Below are 17,954 nucleotides of genomic sequence, written 5' to 3' on the forward strand. Positions count from 1 at the left end.
AGATTCAGACAAGACAGGCAGGGTTTGGAACAAATCCCGTTATTGGATGGGGTGGTACTTTAACATATCATTATGGCCACCTGTTGCGGTGACGCAAGCCAGGGGAGATGCGGTGTAGCTACTTATAATTGCCAGCTATAAATTTTGTTTTTGGCTACAAATTTACAAATAGAGAAGCAGTGAGCCTTAAAGCATTACGGATGGATCTGAAAATCCGAGAGAAACGGATGCTGTTTGTTTTGAAAAATCGTGATGTCCTAGCCAAAGTTCCAGGGAAAACATGGGTTTGCAGTAGCCATTTATGACAACTTATCACAAAAACAGGTGGGTTTTGCCACAAAACTTATATTGAAGCCCGACGCTGTGTCATCCATTTATCCTGACCCTGGGGACACAGGGAGTGTAACCCTTCTTTTCTGCATTGGTAGCGTTCCCCAGTTCTTCTGGCGTCCCAGATAGTGGACACATTTGGGCCTAATCTGCGGCACTTTTGGTACTTATGGCTCAGTTACGTCACTGGCAGCTGTTGTGTGGGCCAGATGTGGCCCAAATGTCATAAGCCGGGCCTGACTTGGGTTACAGCAAGTGTTGTGTGGGCCAGACATGGCCCGAATGTAATGAACTGGGATTGACTTGGGTTACATACAGCACATACTATGTAGGCCACATGTGGCCCAAGTCTGGCCCAAGTGTGGCTGAGTTGAGGCAGCCACACTCACCCTGAGTCAACGCTGTCATTCAAGGCCAAACGTGGGCTGTAAGATAACTGCCGATGTGGGCCATATTTTGGCCAAAGATTCTTTGCTATCTGGGGTGTGGTTAATAAGCGGGCTACAATTTCTTTTTGTGTATTTTATTCAATGTCTTCAACTTACACCAACGTGGCAACACACTACAAAGCATCCCACTATACTCTCTCGGAGGTCACAACCTTCCCCGCACTTTCCCCACTCCACCGCACAGGTGACTTCCCCTCTGTGACACTCCTAAACAATGGCGGGTAGCAACTAATAACCACTCGTAGGCAAGGGGACATGAAATAAAATAACAACTTAAATATTACACATGTAAGTGTATTGGTAAAAGTTGAAAAGCTACGTCACACATTTCGTTGCTCTGATTGGCTGTAAGTCTATTCAGAGGCATTCTGGGCTGCGCCTGTTGATAACGCCCCTTGGAAATCGAAAATGAACTGAGGAGCCAGGCTAATTAGCATTTGCGAATTCGTCTGGTTCCCAGGCTAGGGAAGACGTGCGATCAAACCCTAAATCGTATCTATGGAGATGCAGGCACATTTAGTACGTGGCTTCCATACTTGAACCCATGCGCTGCATTACCTTTAAAGTGCTCCCAGACACCACCTGCTGTACACGTATCAGCAGGGCTCCTCCACCGTGTACCACGTGCAGCTCATTGGCTTTATGATGTTTACGCTCTCCGAAATAACCCTTTCTTTCTTTCTTTCTGTAGATTATGGTAATCAAGGTGATGTTTGTCATAAGTGCTCATTTTTGGTATTGGTCAAGGCCTTCGGTATCACCCTCAGTAATTATGAAAAGCAAGGGGCATCCGGGTAGCGTAGCGTTCTATTCCGTTGCCTACCAAGATGAGGATCGCCGGTTCGAACCCCCGTGTTACCTCCGGCTTGGTCGGGCGCCCCTACAGACACAATTGGCCATGTCTGCGGATGGAAGCCGGATGTGGGTATGTGTCCTGGTCGCTGCACTAGCGCCTCCTCTGGTCGCCTCCTGTTCGAGGGGGAAGGGGAACTGGGGGGGCGGGGAAAACTTGATCCTCCCACGCGTTCCGTTACCCTGGTGAAACTCCTCACTGTCAGGCGAAAAGAAGCGGCTGGCGACTCCACATGTATAGTCTGCACCCCTCCCCGGATCGGCAGAGGGGTTGGAGCAGAGACCGGGATGACTTGGAAGAGTTGAGTAATTGGCCGGATACAATTGGGGAGAAAGGGGGGGGGGTCAAAAATAAAAACGGGTTGATGCTAGATCCAACGGGATGTAGGCACGGAAGTAGACGTGACTGGTTGTAGGTTACGGGTTAAACTCTTTTTGAACTTCCATTATTAGCGAGCGTTAACATTAGCTATCGTTACAGTACGATCTGGAAATGTTAAGGTCGGTTGTAAGCTAGCTAGCTAGCTAAATGTTGCAGTGCACATCGTTTGTTTCAAGTCAGCGCGCTTCGAGGTTCCGCGCTGTCTGTTGGCCGACGCAACAGCCAATCACGGCTACTTCCGTGCCTACACCCCGTTGGATCTAGCACAGTGTTGTTTTGCACCTCATATAGATCCACTGATAACAATAAGAACATAGCTATAACTTACTTCTATAGGTTCCGTTTGTGTCCTGTTTTAGCACATTCAAATGAATTATCCAGCAGATGGCAGCATACTGAAGACACGTCAAAGAACGTAGCAGTGGCGCCCCCGGAAATGTTTCATAGGGGGGGCCAAATGGGGCCACTGAAAATCTTGGGGTGGCACACCAAAACCAAAAGCCATGACTGAATTTCGGGAATTCTACGATGCTGTTGTAGTATACTGTATAGCCTAGTGGAAAACTGTCAATATGAGAGTTAAGAAAAATATACATTATTGATTTAAATGAACAGCACCTAATGCAAATGATCAGAAAGAAGCATATTAGGCATAATCAGAAGCATATTCTGGATACGCGACTCGTGGCTGGGGGGGCCAGGGATAGTATCAGGGTGGCCGTGGCCACCCCTGGCCACCCCTTGGGGGCGCCACTGGAACGTAGGCTACGTGACAGCGCGGGAGCTTGGGTAGACGTATAGCCTATGCGTGTAGCTTTGTATTTGCGAAATGTTTTGCAAGCTCTGTGGCTCTCTGAGGAATGGTCTTACTCATAAGTGGCTCTCCTAAGAAAACTAGTGAGCACCACTGCAAAGGGAAAGTGCCATGTGAACCTCTTTATTGTCACAGTAATGGTTTATGTATGGTGGAGCGTTACCGTGGATAACGGCAAATAAGATGTTTCATATTGTAACGTGCATGGATTAGTAGACACGCTGGCTCGCAAGTTTGACCCTTTAGTCTAGCGGTTAGCGACGTCTCCTGCGGTGCGGGCGACACGGGTTCGCCTCCCAGCCGCGGCAGATCCTGTGATTGCGTTGTCCCCCCGAATTCGCTACAATATATCCATGCGTCTCGTTTAAATTCATCTCAGTATGTCTGTGGGGAAGGAAATATGTCCTATGAATCTGAACTGAATGTATTATGTTGGACATATTAGTTTCCGCAGAGACCTTTTCTATAACACAGTTCTCTCCAACACGCCGTTTCCACATTATGCTCCAAATAGTAGGATTCATTTTCTAATGACCTATCCGCCCATGTATATTTTATGGAAAGTCGTCATTCACATTCGAAAAGAGGCTAATTCAAGGCATAAATATTTGATAGACCTTCTTTTCTTTTCCACGCTCCTGCCTTCCACATCTCAATTAACTCTAAAAACGTCTCTTTGGGTTCACGTTTTACAGCTTTCGGAGGCAACGTGGTGGAGCAGCAGCAGCAACAACAACAACAACAAAATCTCATTACTTTTATGTTTGCGATGCCACAATAAAACCAAGGCAACACAAAGCATTAGAATCGCTGGATTTCATTTCACACTGATTAACCTTTGCCTGCTCTCTTCCAGGCGCACCCCCCCCCCCCGACGGCGCTAAGCAGACCGGATGTGCCGCGGGGCTGGCTCTGCACGTCGGGCCAAGCGGCAACCGCAGCCGCGGCTCAAGGGCCGCGTCGCGGTGCCTCCGCGTCTCAGCTGAGCAAGACGGTGCCGCAAAGAGCACCGGAAGGCGCAGGAGGCCACAGCGTCTCATCAATCAGGCCCAAAGTAATCAGACACCGATTGCTGCAAATCGCCCGGGAGGACGGAAATCAATGTAAAGCAAAATGAACCCAGGGACAAAACTGACAAAGATTAAACCGCCGGTACACTAGTGCAGTGGTGTAAACTACTAATAAGACACGTTAGCCCCCTAGCTAACGGGTCTGACCCTTTAGTCGAGCGGTTAGTGATGTCGCCTTGTGGTGCAGTACACCTGGTATCGAATCCCGCACCGGGCAAGAAAGTAACCAATTACACTAGATATGAACTCCAATTATAATAAATACTACGACCGAAGACACAAGGTTTGTTTGTTGGCCCAATACATATATATTTTTGTTTTTCGAGTGAGACTAAGTGGCACTCTTTTTGACCCAAGAGAATAAAATGCAGGACGACGGATATATAGATCTTGCAAAACCGCATCCCAGCACTTGTGCCGGATAACAAGACTCGGAGGGGGCGGTAAGCGTGAGGAAAAAAGCCGCGCGCACATTATTTTGACATTCCTCCCGGGCGGCCCTGACAGGCCTCCGTATAGCCACGCCATATTACCCGCCCAAGCCGCCGCCATTTTCAGCGATCATTTCTGAGCCGCGCCGGGCCTGGCGTCGTGACGTGGCTGTGTCGTGATAATGAAGCTGGGGCTCCGGCAGCCGGTCCCAGCAACCGAGGGACCGCCCGAGGCCCCCTGTCACTAGCGTCATTCATCACTTGGGCGATAGTTTTGTCTCTGTCTCTTTCTTCCCCTCTCTCCCCACCCTCCCCCGTCTCTCCTCTCGTTCCCTTATCTCGAATTCTATTTCATGCTTTGCATCTCCCTCCCTCCCTCCCCCCCCAACACACACTCCCTCATTCTCCCTTTTGCATTTTGCGCCTGGTGTTCATTAAGACTTGATGAATACCGCCGCGTAAAAAGGTTTTTAGTCATTTAGAGCGTGACTCATGAATGTTTACCCCGTCTCTCTCCCTCCCTCGTGTCAAGACACCCACACGTATTATCCGCTGCCTCGGTCGCCCGGTGAAGATGTGAGGACGGACGGGGAGCCACTCTCGTCCTGAGGCACGCCGCGACCTTTAAACGTGGGCAAGCCCACGAGGCTGGTGCAGACTGACACGGCGTCATTGTATCGCTCTCTCTCTCTGCCTCGAGTCCCCCTCTCTCTCTCCCCGTCTCTCTCTCTCTCTGCCTCGAGTCCCTCTCTCTCTCTCTCCCCGTCTCTCTCTCTCTCTCCCCCTGTCTCTCTCTCTCTTTCTCTCTGCCCCTCTCCCCCTCTCTCCCTCTCCCCCTCTCTCTCTCCCCGTCTCTCTCTCTCTCTGCCTCGAGTCCCTCTCTCTCTCTCTCCCCGTCTCTCTCTCTCTCTCTCTCTCCCCCTGTCTCTCTCTCTCTGCCCCTCTCCCCCTCTCTCCCTCTCCCCCTCTCTCTCTCTCCCCGTCTCTCTCTCTGCCCCTCTCTCTCCCCCTGTCTCTCTCTGCCTCGAGTCACCCCCCTCTCTCTCTGCCTCGAGTCCCCCCCTCTCTCTCCCTCTCTCTCCCAGTCTCTCTCTCTGCCCCTCTCTCCCCCTCTCTCTCCCTCTCTCCCCGTCTCTCTTTCTCTCCCCCTCTCCCTCTCTCTGCCTCGAGTCCCCCGCACCTCGTCCCTGTCTCTCCTTCATCCCCTCTCTCCGTCCTTTAATCGCAGTCACACGTCTTTTTCTCCCTCCCTCATTTCGCCTAATATCGCTCATCTCTGCCCCTCTTTCGCACTCCGAGGCAGCCATTAGTGTGAAGGGTAGTCTCTCACGCACTAACCATTGGCTCGCCTCGTCTGCTGCTTCATCTGCCCCCCCCCTCTCTCTCAAACGGGGGCAGCAGCCGCCGTGCTGCGAGACAGACACCGGATGTGGGTTTTCGTATTGTTTTTTTTTTGTATGGTTGTTTTCTGTCCCTCCTTTACACCAACCTCTGGGAGGCAGGCAATCTGAGCCCGTTAACCACCTGCTCACTCACACCTTCGGCTAAAGTTAGCAGCCATGGCGGGAAGCGTCCGTATCAGTGGTGAACACGATGAAACACGTGCACCCTCACGAGCTTGTGTATGAATGGTTCCTGGCTGACTTGCAGCGCCGACGCCAGACGCAAAGCTAATTGAGGGGCTGCAGGGTCTCTGATCGCCGACTTCTTCTTCTTCTTCTTGCTGCCATTAGCAAATCCCTCGGATGTCTGCCCTGCCCCAACGCTTCTCAACTTTACCGCCACATAATCTGGCGCCCAAAATCACGCAGAGCATCGCAATTTACCGACAGGCGCAGTAGGATTTATCAAGCCCCTGGTGAAGCCTGCAGCACATAGAGCCAAATGTTAACTCCGGACAACTATGTGGGGATTCATATTAACATTGTCAAGTCGCTGGTTCAAATCCCAGGGCGAGTCACATAGTGTCAGCCTGTTGCATGGCTCTGAGTGTTGAAATGAGCAGATTTTAAGAGAGGTGTTACTCTCTCGCTCCTCTCTCTCTCTCTCTCTCTCACTCTCTCTTTCTCTCTCCCACTCTCACTCTCTCTCTCTCTCTCTCGGAGTTTTTCCATAAGCAATTTTCAGGGTACCTGACACCTAATGATTAGGGCGCCATTCTGCTCCTGTCAATCGCATTTGCCGCAGGAAGCAATTAAGCCTGACGTGGGATGAATGTGACACAGTTGTTATGAAATAGTCCAGGTAAACGCCACTGTTGTGACAAATGACACAGTAATTAAAGCCCAAGTAATCTGCTCCAACAGTCAAATGGCATGTGCAGTCATTTATTCAACGGCGCAATGTGTGATACTTTGGCTTCCTTGAACCATGATGCGACTAGTAAATATCAGGAGGCTTTAGCGCGGGAAGGGGGGGGGCTGCAGCTACCCCTAGTGGTGGGTGTAGGCAGCTCCCCCCAGTAGTGGCAGGTGGCTGTATAACATCTTAGACCCAACACTATGCCTAACTTTTCCTAATGCAAAAATGTTCAAACGCAAAAAGAAAACAAGCCTCTAATTTAAACAGTGGGCGGGGCCACGTGGAATGGACATTTTTCATAATAAAGTGAGTAAACACTCCATTCCAAATCTGCTACACACGCGCCTTACAAACAAAACAATGACGTCACACTGTAGCGACCGGGGGAGGCGGTCGCTCTGACTGTCGGCGGTCGTTCTGACCGTCGGCGGTTCTGCGCTGGGGGAGCGCGATGGCTGATGGCACTGCTGACGTTAGATTTCAAATTGTGTTTTAATGAAGTGGCGCTCATGTTGTGGCTATTGTTGTGTTGCTGTTTTGGGGGTTCGACTCCGGGAGGCCGTTTACTGACTGAGGGAGCGTGACAGGGACTGATGTCGCCGCTTGAGACACGGGGGGTGGGGGGACCCGGACTCGTTGCGTTGTCGTCAGTTCTGGTCCGTTCTGGCCGGTGTGAATAAAAGAGCCCTCCCGGGGTCGCGCGGTGTAGGGGGGGGGGGGGGCTGCGATTAAAAAAGAGATGTCTGCCTCTCGACTCGTTCTTCCACGCCGGCTCGCCGCAGCGCTTCTGGCTTCAGTTGGCAGCGCCCCCCCCCCCCCCACTTAAAACATCTTCCCGCGCGGCTGTCAGGGGTAGTTGCTGAGTGGTAGAAACTGAAAGCACGTGGGCCAGCGGTGTTCTTAGTGCCCTACGGAAGCCCGTTTGAGAAGATGCCAATTAAGCAGCGTGCCTGTCTGAAGAAATAGCCGTTATTCATATCGGGGAACACCAGGGGGCAGCATTCAGAGAGGAAGTGCGTGTTGCGCCTTTAAGCAGGTGACGTTTAGTCTATGCTGGACACACAGACTAAAGCCAACACTCTTTTGCGTTGATGTTGGGGTTTGTTTGCTTGTTTGTTTGTTTTTGGGTGGGGTTTTGTTGCTCAACTGTATCATATGGATTTTCAGTACAAACAAATCAACAACACTATCATAACATCGCTGTAAAATAGAACAATACACTATCCTATGCTATATAGCTGCACGCTATGCAACTGTAGATCAACAACAAATAGTATCAAAAAAAGAAATGTAAAGCTGTCCTGCACATCACAAATAAAACGCCTGAAAGGGAGGGCGCTCGTTACTTGCACAGGGTTTGCCTAACAGAAGTTGTGTTGGTACAGTATTATTATCTCTAGCGAGGACGTGGATTAAATTCAATGAGCTTTTGCGAGATCCTGCAGCAGGACACAACGGTGTTGTCATGACTGAGGGAGACAGCTCCGACACTTCTTTGGTCAACTCCGAATTTCTGATACCGCATCAAATATTCTAAACTCAAATCAAGACGGTGGAAAACAATGCAGAGACCCGACTGTGCCGTTTCTGCATTTATTTGTTTATTTTCAAATGGAGGAATCTGAAAACAGTGTCTCTATTTTGAGTTCTTGGTCCGGTGCCTGGAGACTGTTTGTTTTCCCTCAGCTACTAAAACAGTCTCTTTGAATCCCCGCGGGCCTCGGGGGGCTTCCATAGCACTGGCCTTGATACTGATGCAATTTGATGATCACATCTGTGCATCTGTAAGGCATTTTTTCTGTGGCCGGTTCCCAACGAGCACAGCCCATACCTAAATATGCTTGCTCAGGAGTGGGTGTAATTGGACCCAGGTTTGGTTTTTGCTGCATTTCCACTTATAGTCTGATCAATTCTATTCTCACACACACACACGAAAGAAATACATGAGGATAACAGAAACCATCTAATCTAAAGGTAATCCCTCTCCCTACCACCCCCCTTCCCGTCCTTTCCCTTCCCCTTCCCTCCCCTACCATTTCAGTTTTGATACCTATTCCCAGAGGCCTGACGGTGCATATAACCTTCCCTGGCCCTGATAAGCCGTTGATAGGCAGTCCCTCTGCTCTCCCTGAGGACCTGGGTTTTGAGTCTGTCTCTCTGACCTCTCTTTGAGGTTGAGGTTCCTCCCCTATGGAGAAGCCGGACCCCAGAGCTCTCATCTGGTGACCCGGCTGTGAGAGCGGCACAGAGCTAACAGGATCAAAAGAGAGGTGTTGAGCTGCGGGAATAGCAAGCCTTGCCCATGTTCAAGCTGGGAAGACTCCCCCGGTTTTTCACGTCAGGGTATGTTGGCTTTCATCCCCCCACCCTCTTCGATCTAGTTTGGTTCATTAGCGATTCGCCGCCGATAGTCGCTTCGGATTGCAGGCATCTGCAGTAGGTAACATATGTTGTATTCGTTGAGCAAGTTTAATTGAATCTCTGTGGTAATACGTCTCGACAGATGCCGTTCTGAAAACTTTCCCCACTCAGCCCCGACTGAGAGTCCAAACGACGGCCCCACAGCAGAAGCGCAGCGCTGCATAATCGCATGCGGTGTTTGTTCAGGGAGCTGCCTGACACTCGCTCTCATGACAAGGTCCTCCGTGCCCTTGCCAACAATACGGCTGTGGCACTCGTCGGATTCGGGGTCTGCCAGAGACTTGCTCGACCTAACGCTGTCGATCAGCAGCGGCAATAAGAAGGTAAGGAATGACAACACAGTCACTTCTCATCGAGATAACGCAGGGGTGGGTTTAGGTGACACTTAAAAAGCCCTTTGCCGCTCGTCATGTGGCTGGGAGGTTCGTATCCCAGACTCGCCGTAACCGGTCACGGCCAGAGCGTCCACGGGGTAAGGCATTCATTAGGCCACCCTTACCCGAGGGATAGTGGGTGTAGATCGGTGTAGTGTTCGGGGACTCGTCGTTCTCCAGCGACCCCTCTGGCCCACCCGGGCACCTGCAGCCAAGCAACTGAAAGCATTCTCCCTACGCCTCCTTCGCGGCCTGAGGGTCATGCAATCCATGCGAGGCTTCAGCGTGTAAACTAGCAAGAGCAGCCAACACGACTCTGAAGGAAGCTGGTGTTACGACTATCTCCTTCCTGTGGAAACATGAGCCAGGGGAGTTATTCAACAAGAGTTCCAGCCATATGTCATAGGGTTAATCGGGTGGGATAAGGGGAAAAACTGGAAATAAATTTAGAAGAAAAAAAAAAAAGACCTTTGGCTAGTTTGTCTTTAAAGTTCCAAGATTAACGATACATCAAAGGTCAAACTATAAAAAGCCAGCTGGCTGTGTGTGTGTGTGTGTGTGTGTGTTGGGGGGGGCATTGCTGAACTCGAGGATACGAATGCAAACTTACTAGAAAAGTGGCTCTCTATAAGAATTACATCAATCAGCCATTAAATAAAAAGGACACAATTTCAAACTATTAAAGCTATGGCGCTCTTATGTGAAATGACGTTACCAAACAAAAAAAATCCAATTTGAAATTTGATCTGAGCACCAGATAGTTTCTCTTGCAGCAAAACAGACTACAGGAGTTCAATTGTCTTGAAATGTCAATCAGAAATAATATCACTGAACTATGGTCAGTGACGAGCATAGGTCGAATATCTTTAATCTTCTCCTGGATCGCCACCTTGCCGTGGTGCAGAAGCTTGTGTGTACCAGTGATCCCAAGAGCTATGCCGTCTGGAGCTTGGCTCCTAGTAGAGTCACCCAAGGCGGACAGGCCAAGGGGGAGGTTCCAGAAGAAGCGCAATCCGACAAAGAGCTCAACGGCAGAACTGGCGGAAGATGTCTCCAGGTCACAACAGTAGTGAAGGCGGATGAAGGCTGCAACAGAGGGCGGTACCCACTCCACGCCATCGGACTATGGCCACCCCCTGCCAAGGACCGTATGGTGGCTGCAGGCGCATCAGCCTCTCCACATAAAAAGCTGTCACGCAGGGCATCCAGGTAGCATAGTGGTCTATTCCATTGCCTGCCAACATGGGGATCGTTGCTCGAATCCCCATGTTATCTCCGGCTTGGTCGGGCGTCCCTACAAACACAATTGACCATGTATGCGGGTGGGAAGCCAGATGTGGGCATGAGTCCTGGTCGCCGCACTAGCACCTTCTCTGGTCGGTTGGGGCGCCTGTTCAGGGGGGAGGGAGAACTGGGGGGAATAACTTGATCCTCCCACGCACTACGTCCCACCTGGTGAAACCCCTCACTGTCAGGTGAAAAGAAGCAGCTGGCGACTCCACATGTATCAGAGGAGACATGTGGTAGTCTGCAGCCCTCCCTGGATCGGCAGAAGGGGTGGCGCAGCGACCGGGACGGCTCAGAAGAGTGGGGTAATTGCTAAGTACAATCGGGGAGAAAACGAGGGAAAAAATCCCCCCCCCCCAAAAAAAAAGCTGTAACGCGCATGCATCCTCCTGTTATGTGGCTCCAGGATCGGCCTCTAGGCCCACCTGAGGACCCAGAGGGAGGACAGTCATACTCGACCCTGAGTGACCACCGATGATATCTTTATGTTGAAGTCCAGGCTTAATGTGTAATTCCATTAACTGAAGCACTGCCATCCCTAAACATTTCCCAAACTGTTATAGCCTAAAAAGGAGACTGAGCATAACATACACATATCAAACAACAATAGTAAAATAAAATCAAAAAGGTATGTATGTTAGGCTTAATACTCCTGCCTGTGCCCCTGAGCAAGGCAATGGAAAGAAGAACTGGAGTTGGTCCCCAGACGCTGCAGCTGCCCACTGCTCCAACACAATAGGATGGGTTAAATGCAGAGAACAATTTTACTGTAAAAATACAATTTGTTGTAACATTACAATGACAAAATAAAGTGGCTTTTTAACCACGGTGGCAAGTCTATACCACTGCCAGGGCCCTTCACCCCCCCCCATCACAGAGACAGAATGACAGGTGAAAGCTCAACAGCCCATTTATTAAAACAAAGACATAAAAACCCCAGAGATTTCAAACAGTCAAAACAAAGACTTCAAATAAGGCTGGGCACACACACTACAAGACTTTTCAAATCCTAACAGATATTGGAAACATGGCAGACCACACACATAAGGACAGATGTTACAAATTTTCCCTCAGTCATCAGAATGCACAAACTTTAGGCAAAGATGGCACATCACACCCTTAATGATTACACTAACAATCAATAGCTCTCAGAACCATTTTATCTCAAACCAACAAGTGGCAGTAATGCAACAATTTGGATACGATCATCAACATCGGCAGGGTCGAGTATGACGGTCCCTTCTTCTGGGTTTTCAGGTGGGTGTAGAGGCCGATCCTGGAGCTGCATAATGAGACAGCTTTTTATGTGGAGTGGCTGATGTTCCTGCAGCCACCACATGGTCCTTGGCAGGGGGTGGTCGGAGTCCAGTGGCATGGAGAACCAAGACGACCGGGGACCACCCTCTGCTGCAGCCTTCATCCGCCTTCACTGCTGCTGTGACCTGAAGACATCTTCCACCAGTTCCACCGTTGAGGTCTTTGTTGGATCGTGCTTCCTGGAATCTCCCCCTTGACCTGTCCGCCTTGGGTGACCCTACCAGGAACCAAGCTCTGGACGGCATAGCTCTTGGGATCATTGGTACATGCAAGCTTCTCCACCATGGCAAGGTGGTGATCCAGGAGAAGTTTGGATACTAACCGCCATTATCAAAGATCATAACTCAAATCTCATGTAATAGGGTTTAGGTTGAGAAATACCAGATCTTTCCTTTAACGCAAGACATTGACGCAAAGCTCCAGTTATCATACATGGAATGGCCTTGTATTCAAACTGTGTTTGTGTGCGTCAGTAAAGAGATCATCCACCGCAACCACCAGTGACTTGTGTGCACAGCTCCCTGCCTGTGCTAATTACAGTTTTTACGATTGCTTACACACTACAATTAAAAATAACACACAGTTAGTGAAAACTGATGCTCAAGCATCAAAACCTCAGCCCGGATCCTTACAACTATAATTACATTCTAAGCCTCACATGTTTTGCAAAATACTAAACACAATTCTCTACATTAGACACAGAAATCTAAAATGATATCAAGTCTTTGCCGTTTCAAGGCACTGCCTTTCAAAATACCTCACCTATGCACCAATTGGTCAAACTCACCCATCAGGCGTAAGCACTACAAAAAGGAAACAGGCAACGTTGCAGTAAGAGGAAGAGTGAGAGGTAAAGGTAAACTGGACAAAGACCTGGACAAGAAGATGAGGACCAATTATATCAGATGAGATTCGAGCAACATTGGTTGACCATGTTGTAAACCATGGGTTGACATTGAGAGAGGCTGGACAGAGAATTAGGCCCAACCTCAGCGGACATACTCTTGCAACAGTAATTCAGACATTTCGAGAAGAGCACAAGTGAAAAACAACTTTTCTCTGCTGTCCACAGTAAAATCAGTACCATGTAGCTTACTATATGCACTACACCACTACTTTTTGGTACCCATTCCCTGTATTCCATGTTTGAAACAATCTCTTATTTGCTGTCCTATGACATTTTACATGTATTTTGATTGGTCTACATAAGATCTAGGGTCGAGAACATCGAGGAGGAAGGGGCCCCATATTCTCAGAGGAACAAGAGAGAGCTATCATAAACATGGTTTCAACCAACACCGTGATACGCGTCAGAGAAATTCAAACAAACATCCTCAATGACAACACAGTTTTCAATAACATCCATCAGGTCTCTCCATCAACACTGGGACAAATTCTTAAAAGACATCACATATGGATGAAACAACTCTGCCGAGTGCCATTTGGAAGAAATTCTGAGAGAGTAAAAGACCTGCGGCATGAATATGTGGAGGTAAGTATTGTGCACTTCAGTATTGTGCACTGCACACAGAACCCTTTAACATGTAAATTTCTAGCAAGCCTATATTGAACTACACAATGTTGTCTTTTCTTCAGAGAGTTTTGCAAATGGTAGCTGATGCAATTCCACATGAATTTATCTTCATAGACGAGGCTGGGTTTAACTTGATAAAAGTAAGAAGAGGGAGGAACATCATTGGCCACACAGCTATTTTGTAAGTCCCGAGCCAATGTGGTGGTAACATCACGCAGAATGGCGTCCTCCACAGCCATGCCAACTTAGGTCTTTACAACACGGCCCACACATTCACATTTTTAGATGGACTACACATCATCATCACAGCAGAAGACCAAATGGATGCAGAGCAGATGAGATAAATTGTCATCTGGGACAACGTGTCGTTCCATCGATCCGCTCTGCTCCAAAACTGGTTTCATCATCATCCACAATACCTCCAATACCTCCCACCATACTCTCCTTTCCTTTACCCCATTGAGGAGTTTTTTCAGCATGGTGGTGGAAGGTGTACAATCTCCAGCCCTATGTCAAGATGCCCCTCATTCAAGTCATGGAGGACTGCAACCAAATTGATGCAAGGTCTGTGCAAGGATGGATTCACCATTCAAGAAGACTCTTCCCTCGCCGTTTTGTGAAACAGGACATAGGCTGTGATGTGGACGAAGTGCTATAGCCCGATCTAGCTAGCTAGGCGAAGAGATGATGCTTACATTTCCATCCATTATCCAAGACGCTTATCCAAATTCAGGTCGCGGGGATGCTGGAGCCTATCCCAACAGTCATTGGGTGGCAGGCAGGGGAGACACCCTGGACAGGGTGCCAGTCCATCACAGAGCTGACACACACACACACACACACATTCACACCTAGGGACAATTTAGTACGGCCGATTCACCTGACCTACATCTCTTTGGACTGTTGGGAGGAAATTGGAGCACCCAGAGGAAACCCACAAAGACACAGGGAGAACATGAAAACTCCACACAGAGAATGACCTGGCATGACCCTCAAGTTTGGACAACCCCGTGGTTCAAACCCAGGACCTTCTTACTGTGAGGTGACTGTGCTAACCACTGCGCCACCATGCTGCTCATGCTTAATTTTTTTGAAAATTCTTACTTTCTTCTTTTTCTCCATAAATGTTTTTGTTGCCTTTATGTACTATATTCTATTTAGAATATGTGTTGTTCTGATTTTCAGTGCAAAATGCAAACTTTGGCATGGATGCATTGGCAGATTTTACAGTGTGGAGAGAAATAATTATCTTCATCAGTGTGCAGTACTGGTCTTGTGTGTTGTGTTTGGTCAATATATTCATATACTTTAGTCTACCAATATCACTGAAAAAAAAATCAAACCCAGACTATATCATTGGCAAAGTAGAAATACTAAGAGTGTTTTAGGTCGAGCACAGCAGCGTGTAACTGGTTCAAACAGAACCAGGACTGTATGAGCCATGTATGTGCCACACGGTGACAAAATTAGGTTTTTATAAATCATTGTATAGTTTTGAATCATGTGTTTCATTTTGCAAAATATCTGAGGTGTTCTGCTACTTGTGTGTGTGGTTGTGTGAATTGTGTGTAGTGTTTTGACAAAGTGAGCCCCGTTCTCAAAATCGTGCTTAAGCAATCATAAAAAAAACTGTAACAACAATGTCAGAAACAAAATATGAACATGCACACAGTGACCCGGTTTCTGTATCTGCAGCTGAGCACACTCACAGGGCCCCCTATAAATAATGATACAATAGTGAGGATGGCTCGAAATTTGCTGTGAACCCCACGCAGTGATTGCTTTCAGACAGAGAATCTCCTGGGGAACCACAGACTTCAACAGCCAGGAAAGCCTGTCCGCTGTGCCACCATTATTCGCTGTAAATTTGGGCTCCAACTCTCTCGTGGGTAAATCCCACAGTCTCATCCACGGCATTAAATGTGTGCTTACACAACAGCCCCTCTGGAGTCTCCCTACATTACTGCCTAAGATTTTTCTCATTCTCCTTTGGCTAAAAGGGGACATCAGGCTTCCAAAGTTTCAGACATCAGACATACAATGCCAAAGTCTGCAACCCTTTGACCTGCCCCTGCTTCGAAGTCTTCCCTTTCACCCTTATTCACCCAATGGATGATAAACATGCACTGGTACTTTTGGTCATCACGCCAATTTGACACCCACACAGTTGCATACATTCACATTTTGAACAATAGGCTCTGATAGTTGACAGTCCCACTGGAGTAGTCTAGGGTTTAGTGCTTTTCTTAAGGCCATTTGGTGGTAGTTTTGAGTGTTTGGTAACCATTCACACATACGCTCACTCACACATACTTGCGTTCTCTCTCTCTCTCTCTCTCTCTCTCTCTCTCTCTCTCTCTCTCTCTCTCTCTCTCTCTCTCTCTCTCTCTCTCTCACACACACACACACACACACACACACACACACAGGTTTGTTTTGCTCTACTTGTGAGGACCCTCACTGAGTACTTCAATGAGGAAACATGTCCAACAGCTAAAGTAAACAAGGAACAATGCTTCATACAATATCTATAAGAACTTTGGTATTCCTCATCGTCATCGGCGGTCACTCGGGGCTGAGTAGGACTGTCCTCCCCCTGGGTCCCTCTGACTCATCAGGTGGGTGTAGAGGCTGATCCTGGAGCCACCACACGGTCCTTGGCAGGGGGTGCCCAGAGTCCAATGACATGGAGAAGCAAGACGATTGGGGACCACCCTCTGTTGCAGCCTTCATCCGTCTTCACTGCCATTGTCACCTGGAGACATCGTCCGCCAGTTCCGCTGTTGAGGTCTTTGTTGGATTGCGCTTCATCTGGAACCTCCCCCTTGACCTATTCACCTTGGGTGACCCTACCAGGAGCCAAGCCCCAGACGGCATAGCTCTTGGGATCATTGGTACATGCAAGCTTCTCGACCATGGCAAGGTGGCGATCCAGGAGAAGACTTTGATAATAACCCTGTCACTGATGACCGTTTTTTACGGTATTAGACCCAATAAATGAATTCGGATTCTGAGATTGTACCCCGGGAGCCATGAACGGGGCCTTGACACTGGTGGCAGTGTGGTGTGCCAGTCAAACTTTTCAACTGCTATCAGCAACCGGGGCATCGGCTGACAGAAAAGCCCACGCTCATAAACGAGAGAGATCATTGGATAATAATAGAGAGGCAGAGACCAGGTGAGCGAGGATAACTAGAATTAACAGCTCTCTTCCTGCACAAATTTATGCTAAGAGGTTCATATTCACATCCTAGCCCCTAACCCTAACCTTACAAGGCTAACCTCCTCACCCTAATCTTAATCTAATCCTAATTCTCATTTTAACCCAAAATCCAAATCCTAACCCTAAAATAGCTCCTTGAAGAAGTGAGGACCGCCCAAAGTGTCTTCAGTTTGCAAAAATATTTTTACTCTTAAGGTCCATCCAAGCCACTCATCCCAACCGGGTTCACAGGATGCTGGAGCCTATCCTAGCAGTCAAGTCAATTTTATTTGTATAGCCCAATAACAGGCGGGGAGACACCCTGTATAGGTCACCAGTCCATCACAGGGCTCACACACACACATTCACACCTAGGGACAATTTAGTAAGGCTGATTCACCTGACCTACATGTCTTTGGACTGTGGGAGGAAACCGGAGCTCCCAGCGGAAACCCATGCAGACGCAGGGAGAACATGCAAACTCCACACAGAGGACAACCCAGGATGACCCCCAAGATTGGACTACCCCGGAGCTTGAACCCAGGACCTTCTTGCTGTGAGGCAACCACGCAAACCACTGCGCCGCCCACTCTTAAGGTCGAATGTACGAAATATTCGCAAAACGATTTTTTTTTTTTGCATCAAAGCATTCACTCGAGTCCGATGTGAATTTTTCGTCCTCCTCTGAAAAAAGTTCATTCATTCATCCACTCATTCATTTTCAGCTGCTTCTCCGGGGTCGGGTCGCAGTGGCAGCATGCTAAGTAGGGCACACCAGACGTCCATCTCCCCAGCAACGCCCTCCAGCTCCTCCTGGGGGATCCCAAGATGTTCTCAGGCCAGATTGGACATGTAGTCCTTCCAGCGAGTTCTGGGTCTACCCCAGGGTCTCCTCCCAGTTGGCCGTGCCTGGTAAACCTCCAAAGGAAGGCGCCCAGGTGGCATCCTAATCAGATGCCCAAACCACCTCAACTGGCTCCTTTCAACGCAAAGGAGCAGCGGCTCTAAGCCGAACTCCTCCTTTGTAATCTACCTGCTCCTTTATGTGGAGAAAGTTCATGTCTGCTCTCTGAAACACCTTTGACAGTATTGATATGTGGGGCAACACATCTGCTTGAAGGTAGAGGGCAGCCACAAAAAGGTATGTGGCACAGAAGGCCTTAGGCCTTTGGCCACTGGGCACTTCCTTG

This window comes from Lampris incognitus, chromosome 3, assembly GCF_029633865.1.
Source record: "Lampris incognitus isolate fLamInc1 chromosome 3, fLamInc1.hap2, whole genome shotgun sequence".
Lineage (NCBI taxonomy): Eukaryota > Metazoa > Chordata > Actinopteri > Lampriformes > Lampridae > Lampris > Lampris incognitus.